This window comes from Coffea eugenioides, chromosome 6 (genome assembly GCF_003713205.1).
Source record: "Coffea eugenioides isolate CCC68of chromosome 6, Ceug_1.0, whole genome shotgun sequence".
Classification (NCBI taxonomy): domain Eukaryota; kingdom Viridiplantae; phylum Streptophyta; class Magnoliopsida; order Gentianales; family Rubiaceae; genus Coffea; species Coffea eugenioides.
This window is the reverse complement of record NC_040040.1, coordinates 25,763,587-25,777,708: the sequence shown is the minus strand read 5'-3', so window position 1 is coordinate 25,777,708 and position 14,122 is coordinate 25,763,587.

Below are 14,122 nucleotides of genomic sequence, written 5' to 3'. Positions count from 1 at the left end.
AATGAAGATATTTTGGGTGAAAAACTGAGATAAAAAGGCAGGAAACAGTCGGTCAAACTTGGCAACCGAAGCTGCCACGTCGGAATCCGGCCGGATTTCCGGCCGGATTTGGCCCCTGTGTTTTTGCAAAATTTTTCTTTTCTTTTCCGAGTTTAAAAACTGTGCTACTCCGCTCGTCCAACAACGATATATATATAAAATGAAACCCTGCATCATACGGGGCGTCACAATCTCCCCTCCTTAAAAGAATGTCGTCCTCGACATTCCACTTGCGCTAATCAAGTCAAGAAAAGTCACTCAAGCATCCAAACAAGCACTAAGATTCAAACAACACGTACTCGTCTAAGTTCAATCCTACAAGCAATCACTTATGTGTCAAACCATACCCACAGTCCGGCATCCTAAACTTTAAGTCTAGGACACACTACAGAGATCTGAAGCCTAAGCTCTGATACCAACTGTAACAGCCCCACCTCCCCCTAAGGCGAACCAGAGGGTTCGGCGGGCCGCCTGCCCAGCTCTCGCCGGGACTCAGTCGTTCACTACATTCCTCAAATAAATTACAAGATAACATCTCAAATATAAATCCAATATTCCAACATTTACATATCAAAAGCGAAGCGTCCACGCTTCCACTGCGCCACTCTAATCCATGATCACAATTATTATACAGGAGGAAGTCCAAATCTTGACTATTACACATCCAATCAATTCTAAACGGTCAATACAATCCCAACATGAATGATTACACAAAAGAAAATCCAAATTCAAGAACACTACAAGCCCTTCCTTCGCCTTGAGCCCTGTGGAGGGGAATAAAACATTTTGGGGCGAGCTAGAAGCTCAGCGAGTAACCCATAAAATCAGTTATCAAATCAGTTTCACAATCATTCATTTCAATAATGTCATGATTCAGTAATCAATGCACTTTCATTGCTCTTTGCTCTCGTGAGCCAGTGAAATCGTGGTACTTAGACGTCCAACGCTCCAAACAATCATTTAACATGGAACATTTAACATTGAACAGTGAGAAAGAGCCCATTGGCTCTACAGTAACATTAAACGGTGGAGGAGACGTCGGGGTCCAGCACACGAATTCCAAGTACTCATTTGAGCCAAAACATGTCAAGAACTTATATGCCGGCACACAGGATATGCAATCAAAGAAACGATGCAAGAAACATTTCGAAGTAACGTTGGAAATAGTTTAAGGTCACTCACCTCCACGGCTCATAATCCTCGTCCAATATAGCCAATTCCATCGTTCAAGTCCAAGCCTTTCACTTGTAACTTAAGGTAACCAACGCTATTCAAAATCGGACAGCATTTCCCCTTAATTCCTTTATTTTCCAACCTACAATCAAACCCAATCACATAGCAATTAATCACACTTGCTCATACAATTCACCAACCATAAAACATATCTATTTAGGCCACAAAATCCTTCAATCAAAGCCTTAGAAATCCACCATTGGAAAATCCCCAAATAAAACCCTAGAAACCGGAATTTCCGCACAACCTTGAAATTTTCCGCAAACAAGTGCATTTAATGCCCAATAGCTTCATTTAACACCATCATAAGTTCTCAATTCAAGACCAATGAAGCATAATCATATAAAATCGGAAAAAGATCCAATAAATCAGAAAATTATCATAAACTCCTTCAACCCATAGAATACTCCACAATACAACACAGTTAAACATCACAAACCACCAATTAACCAATTTTAGAACAAAAGGGAACTTGTTTATCCAACTTACCTCAAAATCAAGAAAGCTATCCACTTAGAGCTTCCCATCCAAAAACAAGCCATCAAAAGCTTTAAACCACCCTAGTGAACCCTTGTATGAAATATTTTCCGAAACCATCGGTGAAATCGCAAGATTTGGTGAAGATTGAAACTAGGAAAACTTGAGAGCTTTTCTCTCTTATGAAGCTCGGTTGAGCCAGGGAAGAAATGAAGATATTTTGGGTGAAAAACTGAGATAAAAAGGCAGGAAACAGTCGGTCAAACTTGGCAACCGAAGCTGCCACGTCGGAATCCGGCCGGATTTGGCCCCTGTGTTTTTGCAAAATTTTTCTTTTCTTTTCCGAGTTTAAAAACTGTGCTACTCCGCTCGTCCAACAACGATATATATATAAAATGAAACCCTGCATCATACGGGGCGTCACAATCTCCCCTCCTTAAAAGAATGTCGTCCTCGACATTCCACTTGCGCTAATCAAGTCAAGAAAAGTCACTCAAGCATCCAAACAAGCACTAAGATTCAAACAACACGTACTCGTCTAAGTTCAATCCTACAAGCAATCACTTATGTGTCAAACCATACCCACAGTCCGGCATCCTAAACTTTAAGTCTAGGACACACTACAGAGATCTGAAGCCTAAGCTCTGATACCAACTGTAACAGCCCCACCTCCCCCTAAGGCGAACCAGAGGGTTCGGCGGGCCGCCTGCCCAGCTCTCGCCGGGACTCAGTCGTTCACTACATTCCTCAAATAAATTACAAGATAACATCTCAAATATAAATCCAATATTCCAACATTTACATATCAAAAGCGAAGCGTCCACGCTTCCACTGCGCCACTCTAATCCATGATCACAATTATTATACAGGAGGAAGTCCAAATCTTGACTATTACACATCCAATCAATTCTAAACGGTCAATACAATCCCAATATGAATGATTACACAAAAGGAAATCCAAATTCAAGAACACTACAAGCCCTTCCTTCGCCTTGAGCCCTGTGGAGGGGAATAAAACATTTTGGGGTGAGCTAGAAGCTCAGCGAGTAACCCATAAAATCAGTTATCAAATCAGTTTCACAATCATTCATTTCAATAATGTCATGATTCAGTAATCAATGCACTTTCATTGCTCTTTGCTCTCGTGAGCCAGTGAAATCGTGGTACTTAGACGTCCAACGCTCCAAACAATCATTTAACATGGAACATTTAACATTGAACAGTGAGAAAGAGCCCATTGGCTCTACAGTAACATTAAACGGTGGAGGAGACGTCGGGGTCCAGCACACGAATTCCAAGTACTCATTTGAGCCAAAACATGTCAAGAACTTATATGCCGGCACACAGGATATGCAATCAAAGAAACGATGCAAGAAACATTTCGAAGTAACGTTGGAAATAGTTTAAGGTCACTCACCTCCACGGCTCATAATCCTCGTCCAATATAGCCAATTCCATCGTTCAAGTCCAAGCCTTTCACTTGTAACTTAAGGTAACCAACGCTATTCAAAATCGGACAGCATTTCCCCTTAATTCCTTTATTTTCCAACCTACAATCAAACCCAATCACATAGCAATTAATCACACTTGCTCATACAATTCACCAACCATAAAACATATCTATTTAGGCCACAAAATCCTTCAATCAAAGCCTTAGAAATCCACCATTGGAAAATCCCCAAATAAAACCCTAGAAACCGGAATTTCCGCACAACCTTGAAATTTTCCGCAAACAAGTGCATTTAATGCCCAATAGCTTCATTTAACACCATCATAAGTTCTCAATTCAAGACCAATGAAGCATAATCATATAAAATCGGAAAAAGATCCAATAAATCAGAAAATTATCATAAACTCCTTCAACCCATAGAATACTCCACAATACAACACAGTTAAACATCACAAACCACCAATTAACCAATTTTAGAACAAAAGGGAACTTGTTTATCCAACTTACCTCAAAATCAAGAAAGCTATCCACTTAGAGCTTCCCATCCAAAAACAAGCCATCAAAAGCTTTAAACCACCCTAGTGAACCCTTGTATGAAATATTTTCCGAAACCATCGGTGAAATCGCAAGATTTGGTGAAGATTGAAACTAGGAAAACTTGAGAGCTTTTCTCTCTTATGAAGCTCGGTTGAGCCAGGGAAGAAATGAAGATATTTTGGGTGAAAAACTGAGATAAAAAGGCAGGAAACAGTCGGTCAAACTTGGCAACCGAAGCTGCCACGTCGGAATCCGGCCGGATTTCCGGCCGGATTTGGCCCCTGTGTTTTTGCAAAATTTTTCTTTTCTTTTCCGAGTTTAAAAACTGTGCTACTCCGCTCGTCCAACAACGATATATATATAAAATGAAACCCTGCATCATACGGGGCGTCACAATCTCCCCTCCTTAAAAGAATGTCGTCCTCGACATTCCACTTGCGCTAATCAAGTCAAGAAAAGTCACTCAAGCATCCAAACAAGCACTAAGATTCAAACAACACGTACTCGTCTAAGTTCAATCCTACAAGCAATCACTTATGTGTCAAACCATACCCACAGTCCGGCATCCTAAACTTTAAGTCTAGGACACACTACAGAGATCTGAAGCCTAAGCTCTGATACCAACTGTAACAGCCCCACCTCCCCCTAAGGCGAACCAGAGGGTTCGGCGGGCCGCCTGCCCAGCTCTCGCCGGGACTCAGTCGTTCACTACATTCCTCAAATAAATTACAAGATAACATCTCAAATATAAATCCAATATTCCAACATTTACATATCAAAAGCGAAGCGTCCACGCTTCCACTGCGCCACTCTAATCCATGATCACAATTATTATACAGGAGGAAGTCCAAATCTTGACTATTACACATCCAATCAATTCTAAACGGTCAATACAATCCCAATATGAATGATTACACAAAAGGAAATCCAAATTCAAGAACACTACAAGCCCTTCCTTCGCCTTGAGCCCTGTGGAGGGGAATAAAACATTTTGGGGTGAGCTAGAAGCTCAGCGAGTAACCCATAAAATCAGTTATCAAATCAGTTTCACAATCATTCATTTCAATAATGTCATGATTCAGTAATCAATGCACTTTCATTGCTCTTTGCTCTCGTGAGCCAGTGAAATCGTGGTACTTAGACGTCCAACGCTCCAAACAATTTAACATGGAACATTTAACATTGAACAGTGAGAAAGAGCCCATTGGCTCTACAGTAACATTAAACGGTGGAGGAGACGTCGGGGTCCAGCACACGAATTCCAAGTACTCATTTGAGCCAAAACATGTCAAGAACTTATATGCCGGCACACAGGATATGCAATCAAAGAAACGATGCAAGAAACATTTCGAAGTAACGTTGGAAATAGTTTAAGGTCACTCACCTCCACGGCTCATAATCCTCGTCCAATATAGCCAATTCCATCGTTCAAGTCCAAGCCTTTCACTTGTAACTTAAGGTAACCAACGCTATTCAAAATCGGACAGCATTTCCCCTTAATTCCTTTATTTTCCAACCTACAAATATTCACCAAATCCGTAACCGTCAACTACACATTGCACATACAATTCACAACCATAAAACATATCTATTAGGCCACAAAATCCTTCAATCAAAGCCAATTAGAAATCCACCATTGGAAAATCCCCCAAATAAAACCCTAGAAACCGGAATTTCCGCACAACCTTGAAATTTTCCGCAAACAAGTGCAATTTAATGCCAATCAGCTTTCATTTAACACTATCATAAGTTCTCAATTCAAGACCAATGAAGCATAATCATATAAATCAGAAAAATCCAATAAATCAGAAAATTATCATAAACTCCTTCCAACCCATAGAATACTCCACAATACAACACAGTTAAACATCACAAACCACCAATTAACCAATTTTAGAACAAAAGGGAACTTGTTTATCCAACTACCTCAAAATCAAGAAAGCTATCCACTTAGAGCTTTCCCATCCAAAAACAAGCCCATCAAAAGCTTTAAACCACCCTAGTGAACCCTTGTATGAAATATTTTCCGAAACCATCGGTGAAATCGCAAGATTTGGTGAAGATTGAAACTAGGAAAACTTGAGAGCTTTTCTCTCTTATGAAGCTCGGTTGAGCCAGGGAAGAAATGAAGATATTTTGGTGAAAAACTGGATAAAGGCAGGAAACAGTCGGATCCAAACTTGGCCAACCGAAGCTGCCACGTCGGATCCGGCCCGGATTTCCGGCCGGGATTTTGGCCTGTGTTTTTGCAAAATTATTTCTTTTCTTTTCCGAGTTTAAAACTGTGCTACTCCGCTCGTCCACAACGATATATATATAAATGAAACCCTGCGTCATACGGGGCGTCACAATCTCCCCTCCTTAAAAGAATGGTCGTCCTCGATCATTCCACTTGCGCTAATCCAGTCAAGAACGTCACTCAAGCATCCAAATCAAGCACTCCAGATTAAACAACACGTACTCGTCTAAGTTCAATCCTACAAGCAATCACTTATGTGTCAAACCATACCCACAGTCCGGCATCCTAAACTTTAAGTCTAGGACACACTACAGAGATCTGAAGCCTAAGCTCTGATACCAACTGTAACAGCCCCACCTCCCCCTAAGGCGAACCAGAGGGTTCGGCGGGCCGCCTGCCCAGCTCTCGCCGGGACTCAGTCGTTCACTACATTCCTCAAATAAATTACAAGATAACATCTCAAATATAAATCCAATATTCCAACATTTACATATCAAAAGCGAAGCGTCCACGCTTCCACTGCGCCACTCTAATCCATGATCACAATTATTATACAGGAGGAAGTCCAAATCTTGACTATTACACATCCAATCAATTCTAAACGGTCAATACAATCCCAATATGAATGATTACACAAAAGGAAATCCAAATTCAAGAACACTACAAGCCCTTCCTTCGCCTTGAGCCCTGTGGAGGGGAATAAAACATTTTGGGGTGAGCTAGAAGCTCAGCGAGTAACCCATAAAATCAGTTATCAAATCAGTTTCACAATCATTCATTTCAATAATGTCATGATTCAGTAATCAATGCACTTTCATTGCTCTTTGCTCTCGTGAGCCAGTGAAATCGTGGTACTTAGACGTCCAACGCTCCAAACAATCATTTAACATTGAACAGTGAGAAAGAGCCCATTGGCTCTACAGTAACATTAAACGGTGGAGGAGACGTCGGGGTCCAGCACACGAATTCCAAGTACTCATTTGAGCCAAAACATGTCAAGAACTTATATGCCGGCACACAGGATATGCAATCAAAGAAACGATGCAAGAAACATTTCGAAGTAACGTTGGAAATAGTTTAAGGTCACTCACCTCCACGGCTCATAATCCTCATCCAATATAGCCAATTCCATCGTTCAAGTCCAAGCCTTTCACTTGTAACTTAAGGTAACCAACGCTATTCAAAATCGGACAGCATTTCCCCTTAATTCCTTTATTTTCCAACCTACAATCAAACCCAATCACATAGCAATTAATCACACTTGCTCATACAATTCACCAACCATAAAACATATCTATTTAGGCCACAAAATCCTTCAATCAAAGCCTTAGAAATCCACCATTGGAAAATCCCCAAATAAAACCCTAGAAACCGGAATTTCCGCACAACCTTGAAATTTTCCGCAAACAAGTGCATTTAATGCCCAATAGCTTCATTTAACACCATCATAAGTTCTCAATTCAAGACCAATGAAGCATAATCATATAAAATCGGAAAAAGATCCAATAAATCAGAAAATTATCATAAACTCCTTCAACCCATAGAATACTCCACAATACAACACAGTTAAACATCACAAACCACCAATTAACCAATTTTAGAACAAAAGGAAACTTGTTTATCCAACTTACCTCAAAATCAAGAAAGCTATCCACTTAGAGCTTCCCATCCAAAAACAAGCCATCAAAAAGCTTTAAACCACCCAAGGAACCCTTGGTATGAAATATTTTTCCCGAAACCATCGGTGAATAAGGCAAAGAATTTGGTGAAGATTGAACTAGGAAACTTGAAAGAGCTTTTCCTCTCTTATGAAGCTCGGTTGCGCCAGGGAAGAATGAAAGATATTTTGGGTGAAAAACTGAGATAAAAGGCAGGAAACCAGTCGGGTAAACTTGGCAACCGAAGCTGCCAACGTCGGAATCGGGCCGGATTTTTCGGCCGGATTTTGGCCCTGTGTTTTTTGCAGAAATTTTTCTTTTTCTTTTCCGAGTTTAAAAACTGTGGCCTACTCCGCTCCGTCCAACAAACGATAATATATATTATAAAATGAACCCTGCGTCATACGGGGCCGTCACAATCTCCCCTCCTTAAAAGAATGTCGTCCTCGACATTCGCACTTGCGCTAATCAGTCAAGAAAAGTTCACTTCAGCATCCAAACAAGCACTAAGAATTCAAACAAACGTACTGTCTAAGTTCAATCCTACAAGCCATCACTTTTATTGTGTCAAACCAATCCCACAGTCCGGCATCCTAAACTTAAGCCTAGGATACACTACAAAGATCTGAAGCCTAAGCTCTGATACCATTTGTAACGACCCCACCTCCCCCTAAGGCGAACCAAAGGGTTTAGCGGACCGCCTGCCCAGCTCTCGCCGGGACTCACTCACTTACTACATTCCTCAAATAAATTACAAGGTACAACTCAAAATATAAATCCCAATATTCGCAACATTTACATATCAAAAGCGAGCGTCCACCAAGCTTCCACTGCGCCACTCTACTCCATGATCACAATTATTATACAGGAGGAAGTCCAAATCTTGATATTACACATCCAATCAATTCTAAAACGGTCAATACAATCCCAATATGAATGATTACACAAAAGGAAATCCAAATTCAAGAACACTACAAGCCCTTCCTTCGCCTTGAGCCCTGTGGAGGGGAATAAAACATTTTCGGGTGAGCTAGAAGCTCAGCGAGTAACCCATAAAATCAGTTATCAAATCAGTTTCACAATCATTCATTTCAATAATGTCATGATTCAGTAATCAATGCACTTTCATTGCTCTTTGCTCTCGTGAGCCAGTGAAATCGTGGTACTTAGACGTCCAACGCTCCAAACAATCATTTAACATGGAACATTTAACATTGAACAGTGAGAAAGAGCCCATTGGCTCTACAGTAACATTAAACGGTGGAGGAGACGTCGGGGTCCAGCACACGAATTCCAAGTACTCATTTGAGCCAAAACATGTCAAGAACTTATATGCCGGCACACAGGATATGCAATCAAAGAAACGATGCAAGAAACATTTCGAAGTAACGTTGGAAATAGTTTAAGGTCACTCACCTCCACGGCTCATAATCCTCGTCCAATATAGCCAATTCCATCGTTCAAGTCCAAGCCTTTCACTTGTAACTTAAGGTAACCAACGCTATTCAAAATCGGACAGCATTTCCCCTTAATTCCTTTATTTTCCAACCTACAATCAAACCCAATCACATAGCAATTAATCACACTTGCTCATACAATTCACCAACCATAAAACATATCTATTTAGGCCACAAAATCCTTCAATCAAAGCCTTAGAAATCCACCATTGGAAAATCCCCAAATAAAACCCTAGAAACCGGAATTTCCGCACAACCTTGAAATTTTCCGCAAACAAGTGCATTTAATGCCCAATAGCTTCATTTAACACCATCATAAGTTCTCAATTCAAGACCAATGAAGCATAATCATATAAAATCGGAAAAAGATCCAATAAATCAGAAAATTATCATAAACTCCTTCAACCCATAGAATACTCCACAATACAACACAGTTAAACATCACAAACCACCAATTAACCAATTTTAGAACAAAAGGGAACTTGTTTATCCAACTTACCTCAAAATCAAGAAAGCTATCCACTTAGAGCTTCCCATCCAAAAACAAGCCATCAAAAGCTTTAAACCACCCTAGTGAACCCTTGTATGAAATATTTTCCGAAACCATCGGTGAAATCGCAAGATTTGGTGAAGATTGAAACTAGGAAAACTTGAGAGCTTTTCTCTCTTATGAAGCTCGGTTGAGCCAGGGAAGAAATGAAGATATTTTGGGTGAAAAACTGAGATAAAAAGGCAGGAAACAGTCGGTCAAACTTGGCAACCGAAGCTGCCACGTCGGAATCCGGCCGGATTTCCGGCCGGATTTGGCTTTTTTTCTTTTCTTTTCCGAGTTTAAAAACTGTGCCACTCCGCTCGTCCAACAACGATATATATATAAAATGAAACCCTGCATCATACGGGGCGTCACAATCTCCCCTCCTTAAAAGAATGTCGTCCTCGACATTCCACTTGCGCTAATCAAGTCAAGAAAAGTCACTCAAGCATCCAAACAAGCACTAAGATTCAAACAACACGTACTCGTCTAAGTTCAATCCTACAAGCAATCACTTATGTGTCAAACCATACCCACAGTCCGGCATCCTAAACTTTAAGTCTAGGACACACTACAGAGATCTGAAGCCTAAGCTCTGATACCAACTGTAACAGCCCCACCTCCCCCTAAGGCGAACCAGAGGGTTCGGCGGGCCGCCTGCCCAGCTCTCGCCGGGACTCAGTCGTTCACTACATTCCTCAAATAAATTACAGGATAACATCTCAAATATAAATCCAATATTCCAACATTTACATATCAAAAGCGAAGCGTCCACGCTTCCACTGCGCCACTCTAATCCATGATCACAATTATTATACAGGAGGAAGTCCAAATCTTGACTATTACACATCCAATCAATTCTAAACGGTCAATACAATCCCAACATGAATGATTACACAAAAGGAAATCCAAATTCAAGAACACTACAAGCCCTTCCTTCGCCTTGAGCCCTGTGGAGGGGAATAAAACATTTTGGGGCGAGCTAGAAGCTCAGCGAGTAACCCATAAAATCAGTTATCAAATCAGTTTCACAATCATTCATTTCAATAATGTCATGATTCAGTAATCAATGCACTTTCATTGCTCTTTGCTCTCGTGAGCCAGTGAAATCGTGGTACTTAGACGTCCAACGCTCCAAACAATCATTTAACATGGAACATTTAACATTGAACAGTGAGAAAGAGCCCATTGGCTCTACAGTAACATTAAACGGTGGAGGAGACGTCGGGGTCCAGCACACGAATTCCAAGTACTCATTTGAGCCAAAACATGTCAAGAACTTATATGCCGGCACACAGGATATGCAATCAAAGAAACGATGCAAGAAACATTTCGAAGTAACGTTGGAAATAGTTTAAGGTCACTCACCTCCACGGCTCATAATCCTCGTCCAATATAGCCAATTCCATCGTTCAAGTCCAAGCCTTTCACTTGTAACTTAAGGTAACCAACGCTATTCAAAATCGGACAGCATTTCCCCTTAATTCCTTTATTTTCCAACCTACAATCAAACCCAATCACATAGCAATTAATCACACTTGCTCATACAATTCACCAACCATAAAACATATCTATTTAGGCCACAAAATCCTTCAATCAAAGCCTTAGAAATCCACCATTGGAAAATCCCCAAATAAAACCCTAGAAACCGGAATTTCCGCACAACCTTGAAATTTTCCGCAAACAAGTGCATTTAATGCCCAATAGCTTCATTTAACACCATCATAAGTTCTCAATTCAAGACCAATGAAGCATAATCATATAAAATCGGAAAAAGATCCAATAAATCAGAAAATTATCATAAACTCCTTCAACCCATAGAATACTCCACAATACAACACAGTTAAACATCACAAACCACCAATTAACCAATTTTAGAACAAAAGGGAACTTGTTTATCTAACTTACCTCAAAATCAAGAAAGCTATCCACTTAGAGCTTCCCATCCAAAAACAAGCCATCAAAAGCTTTAAACCACCCTAGTGAACCCTTGTATGAAATATTTTCCGAAACCATCGGTGAAATCGCAAGATTTGGTGAAGATTGAAACTAGGAAAACTTGAGAGCTTTTCTCTCTTATGAAGCTCGGTTGAGCCAGGGAAGAAATGAAGATATTTTGGGTGAAAAACTGAGATAAAAAGGCAGGAAACAGTCGGTCAAACTTGGCAACCGAAGCTGCCACGTCGGAATCCGGCCGGATTTCCGGCCGGATTTGGCCCCTGTGTTTTTGCAAAATTTTTCTTTTCTTTTCCGAGTTTAAAAACTGTGCTACTCCGCTCGTCCAACAACGATATATATATAAAATGAAACCCTGCATCATACGGGGCGTCACAATCTCCCCTCCTTAAAAGAATGTCGTCCTCGACATTCCACTTGCGCTAATCAAGTCAAGAAAAGTCACTCAAGCATCCAAACAAGCACTAAGATTCAAACAACACGTACTCGTCTAAGTTCAATCCTACAAGCAATCACTTATGTGTCAAACCATACCCACAGTCCGGCATCCTAAACTTTAAGTCTAGGACACACTACAGAGATCTGAAGCCTAAGCTCTGATACCAACTGTAACAGCCCCACCTCCCCCTAAGGCGAACCAGAGGGTTCGGCGGGCCGCCTGCCCAGCTCTCGCCGGGACTCAGTCGTTCACTACATTCCTCAAATAAATTACAAGATAACATCTCAAATATAAATCCAATATTCCAACATTTACATATCAAAAGCGAAGCGTCCACGCTTCCACTGCGCCACTCTAATCCATGATCACAATTATTATACAGGAGGAAGTCCAAATCTTGACTATTACACATCCAATCAATTCTAAACGGTCAATACAATCCCAATATGAATGATTACACAAAAGGAAATCCAAATTCAAGAACACTACAAGCCCTTCCTTCGCCTTGAGCCCTGTGGAGGGGAATAAAACATTTTGGGGTGAGCTAGAAGCTCAGCGAGTAACCCATAAAATCAGTTATCAAATCAGTTTCACAATCATTCATTTCAATAATGTCATGATTCAGTAATCAATGCACTTTCATTGCTCTTTGCTCTCGTGAGCCAGTGAAATCGTGGTACTTAGACGTCCAACGCTCCAAACAATCATTTAACATGGAACATTTAACATTGAACAGTGAGAAAGAGCCCATTGGCTCTACAGTAACATTAAACGGTGGAGGAGACGTCGGGGTCCAGCACACGAATTCCAAGTACTCATTTGAGCCAAAACATGTCAAGAACTTATATGCCGGCACACAGGATATGCAATCAAAGAAACGATGCAAGAAACATTTCGAAGTAACGTTGGAAATAGTTTAAGGTCACTCACCTCCACGGCTCATAATCCTCGTCCAATATAGCCAATTCCATCGTTCAAGTCCAAGCCTTTCACTTGTAACTTAAGGTAACCAACGCTATTCAAAATCGGACAGCATTTCCCCTTAATTCCTTTATTTTCCAACCTACAATCAAACCCAATCACATAGCAATTAATCACACTTGCTCATACAATTCACCAACCATAAAACATATCTATTTAGGCCACAAAATCCTTCAATCAAAGCCTTAGAAATCCACCATTGGAAAATCCCCAAATAAAACCCTAGAAACCGGAATTTCCGCACAACCTTGAAATTTTCCGCAAACAAGTGCATTTAATGCCCAATAGCTTCATTTAACACCATCATAAGTTCTCAATTCAAGACCAATGAAGCATAATCATATAAAATCGGAAAAAGATCCAATAAATCAGAAAATTATCATAAACTCCTTCAACCCATAGAATACTCCACAATACAACACAGTTAAACATCACAAACCACCAATTAACCAATTTTAGAACAAAAGGGAACTTGTTTATCCAACTTACCTCAAAATCAAGAAAGCTATCCACTTAGAGCTTCCCATCCAAAAACAAGCCATCAAAAGCTTTAAACCACCCTAGTGAACCCTTGTATGAAATATTTTCCGAAACCATCGGTGAAATCGCAAGATTTGGTGAAGATTGAAACTAGGAAAACTTGAGAGCTTTTCTCTCTTATGAAGCTCGGTTGAGCCAGGGAAGAAATGAAGATATTTTGGGTGAAAAACTGAGATAAAAAGGCAGGAAACAGTCGGTCAAACTTGGCAACCGAAGCTGCCACGTCGGAATCCGGCCGGATTTCCGGCCGGATTTGGCCCCTGTGTTTTTGCAAAATTTTTCTTTTCTTTTCCGAGTTTAAAAACTGTGCTACTCCGCTCGTCCAACAACGATATATATATAAAATGAAACCCTGCATCATACGGGGCGTCACAATCTCCCCTCCTTAAAAGAATGTCGTCCTCGACATTCCACTTGCGCTAATCAAGTCAAGAAAAGTCACTCAAGCATCCAAACAAGCACTAAGATTCAAACAACACGTACTCGTCTAAGTTCAATCCTACAAGCAATCACTTATGTGTCAAACCATACCCACAGTCCGGCATCCTAAACTTTAAGTCTAGGACACACTACAGAGATCTGAA